The sequence below is a fragment of the Myotis nattereri genome (genome assembly GCF_964212035.1).
Source record: "Myotis nattereri genome assembly, chromosome: 15".
NCBI lineage: Eukaryota > Metazoa > Chordata > Mammalia > Chiroptera > Vespertilionidae > Myotis > Myotis nattereri.
The window spans coordinates 55,191,758-55,195,280 of record NC_138090.1 but is presented as its reverse complement, the minus strand read 5'-3'; the positions used below and the strand labels follow the sequence as shown (position 1 = coordinate 55,195,280).

General features: G+C 49.4%; 1 protein-coding gene and 1 pseudogene across 2 annotated transcripts in view; one reads left to right on the top strand and one right to left on the bottom strand.

Annotated features, from left to right (window-relative positions):
• The window catches only part of LOC308530721 (leukocyte immunoglobulin-like receptor subfamily A member 6), a gene marked incomplete at both ends in the record, with an annotated part of 88,160 nt that overhangs the window by 48,144 nt on the left and 36,493 nt on the right, over positions 1 to 3,523 (bottom strand). The window lies entirely within an intron of this gene.
• The window catches only part of LOC308531377 (leukocyte immunoglobulin-like receptor subfamily A member 6), a 36,823-nt pseudogene that overhangs the window by 27,162 nt on the left and 6,138 nt on the right, over positions 1 to 3,523 (top strand). The window lies entirely within an intron of this gene.

Here is a 3,523-nt window from a genome sequence, read left to right as displayed (position 1 = left end):
GGGAGCAGTCATGGTAGGCGAGGTTTCGGTGCAGTAGAACGTGGGCCATGTCCCTGTAGGGGACGTCTCCTCCATCCACCTGGGGTGCTCTCCCTCCCTCCCCGTCCTCACTCACTCTCCTCCACTGCCCTTCTCTTCTGACCTTGTGACTTGAGGGTCTGTCTCACATGGCTGGTTTTGATTCACACCTATACACCCTTTCATGCTGGGCCACATCCATCCCAACAAAATGAGGTGTCTTCACAACCCTGCGATTTTTTAAACCATAAAGATCAAAGGATGGGTACCTGGTACATTGTGGGCGAACATCAAAATAATGCAGCTCAGTGACAGAAATCGGACACAAAAGATTAGGTTTTGTGTGATTCCATTTATGTGAAATGTCCAGGAGAAGGAAACCCATAGAAACAGAAGTTAGATTGGTTTGTCAGGGGCTGACCAGCAGGGCAGATGGGAGACGACTGCTTGGTGGTTTTTTTTTTGTGTGTGTGTTTGGGAGGGTGGGGAGTTTAAACACTTCTCGGAACTAGATAGATGTTGTCATTGAGACATTGTGTATTTACTGTGTTCTTACGATTTTCATATTTTAATTGTATGTTATGTGACTGTTGCTTTAATAAAAATAAATGCAAGTGCAACTCGCATGGTTCCCTACAGCTCCCTTATACCTTGGGGATTCCCCACTGGTGTCCATGGAGTTTTATGGAAGCGGGACTCCCACTGGGTCAGAGGTGCCCTAAGTGCCTTAGTGCTTACCGACCAACCCACTGATGACATTTCCACCTTCACTCCTGACTTGGGCTGAGTCTAGGATCCAGGCTGAGGCCCACCATCCCTGCATGCTTTTGTCTGCACTCATCTGCCATTCAACCAAGGATGCACTACAGCTTCTGATTCAACTTGTAGGCTTGGGGGACACACATGTGACTTCCAAACAGCCCTTCCCATGACACGTCTCTCATACACATGCCTTCATCAGGTCAGAAAATGACACCAGATTTCCGGCCAACATGGCTCAGTGGTTGAACGTTGACATATGAGCCAAATGGCCATGGTTTGATTCCCAGTCAAGGGCACATGCTTGGGTTGTGGGCTCCATCCCCAATGTGTGGATTGCAGGAGGCACCCGATCAATGATTCTCTCTCATTATTGATGTTTCTATCTCTCCCTCTCCCTTTCTCTGTGAAATAAAAAAAAAAAAATTTAAAAAAGAAAATGACACCAGATTAGGGCCCTTCATGTCTCAGACACTGTTGATCCACCTAACAACCTCAGAGGTGAGGTTTCACAATTTTGCCCAACAGGCGAAGAGGTAGAGGAGAAAAGCCTGACTCAAAATAGAAGTTCAATAAACCTGTCCCCAGGTCTTAGATGACAACCTGGGATTGGCCTCCAAAGTGCTATTCTACCCAAAGCATAGAGATGGAATATACAGCATAAGACAAAGAGGTACAGTCTGGGGGACAAGAGGCGGTGAGGAGGCTGAAAGGACTCTGAAGGTTTGATGGAGAGGGATGGAGAGCAGGGACTCTGCTCACAGAGACAAGAATGTCAGAGGGAGGAAGTGACGGGGAGAAGCAGCAGAACACGCCCAGGTCTGGAGGGCAGTGCTGGTTGCTTCTATGGATGAGTTGACAGTTTTGTAACATCCCCTAGGCCTCCTGCTCCTCTTGGGGTCAGCAACCTGGATACAGCCCCATTGGCACCTGCAGGCAGCCAAGGTTGAGAGAGGATGAGCCCTCCATTCTCCCCTCTCTTCCCCTCACACACTGAACCAATCCCACTGTTCTGTATCCCGGTTCTCCTTTCTGTGACCCAGTTCTCCCCACAGACAAGCTCAGGTTAAGACTCAGGACAGCTTGTTTGTGTGACCACATCAACCTCCTGGCCTCCACTAGACCCTTTCTTGGCTCAGGTGCTTCATTCTCATGGCCCCAAATATACCTGTCACCGACCATCCCCTGCACAAAGCATGTCCACGGGTCCCCCCTGACTCCAGAAACATCCAGGGATCTCCACCCAGCAGTCCATGCTTCTGATGATCAGACTGAGCTACACTCTCCATTCTCAGTGAGGCCAAGGCTTCCTCCAACTAAACTCATCCCAGTGAAACTGCTCCCCTCCCCCAACACACAACCCGGGTTAGGAGCACATCATGTGCCCTCCTGTGGCCCCTGAGCCCATCTGAACAGAGCCACTTCCTCTCCAAACCTTCTAGACAGAAACAACATACATTTATTTCCAAAATGTATTCCCTGCATTTTGGAAATAAAGCAACAGACTTTGCAATAATCAATGTGTGAATCAAAACAGAAGTGAATGTTTTAGATTAAATGATAATGTAACTATTACACATCAAACCTATGAAATGAAAAGAATGAAAAACCATGTGTGCTTGTGTGTGTGTGTCTGTGTGAGCGTATGTGTGAGTGTGTGTATGAATGTGCCTGTATGTGTGTGTGTGTGTTCGTGGGCAGCTATACCCATCTGTCTGAGGGAAGCAGAGGTGAGAGCTGAGGTGGGAAGGTCACATCTGGATGGTCATGATCAGCCTTGAGTTCAGAAGGAAGAGCCTGGATTCACCCTGAAGACAGTGAGGTCCACGGAAGGGTTTAGGCATAAACAGCTTCTGAAAGGGAGTTGCAAGGGCAGATGAGGAGGGTGAACTGAAGAAGGGAGTGAGGGTGTGAAGCTCAGAGCCCAGGAAAGAGGTGGACGCAATGGCTGCCTTGGAGGGTAGTGTTAAATGGGCTCACACCTCCCTCATGTCCTTCAGGGCTGGGCTGTGAGAGGGAAACACCCAAAAGAATGCAATGCAGATTGACAGCTATGTGGGATGGACCCTCACATCACAGGGTGAGAACAGAAAGTCCTCTCACTGACGTTCTTGAATCTGTGAGCAGAGCCCCTGCTCTCCATCCCTCTCCATCAAACCTTCAGAATCCTTTCTGCCTCCTCACCGCCTCTTGTAGTCCAGATTGTACCTCTCTGCCTAACTCTGTTTATTCCATCTCTATGGTTTGGGTAAAAGAGCATGTTGGAGACAATTCCCAGGTTATAATCTAAGACCTGGGGACGCATTTATTGAACTTCTATTTTGAGACAGTCTCTTCTCCCTCTGTGCCTGGGGACTGGAAACACCAACGGTCCCTCAGGACAGTGAGCCCAGGGGTGGGGAGGGAGGACCTGGGGGCTGTGCAGGATGCATCTGCTCCCACAGGCAGCTCAGCACCTTCTCCTGGCCCTGGACGCAGGTCCTACGTCTGACTCTCTGTCTCTGTGAGCAGCGGGATCTCTCCATGTCCTGGGGGCCAATCATCGGAGTCATTGCTGCCCCTTCAGAGCATCTTTGAGGCCGGTGTCACTCTCCTTTTCAAACTGTGGAGACTCATCAGGACTCAGACAAGAACAACATTCATGGGAGTCCTGTTCCAAGGCAGAAACACACACAGACACATTAAATATCAATGTGGCGCTACCACATCCTGAATGGTTGAAGGACACTTGAGCAGGGCACTTCCT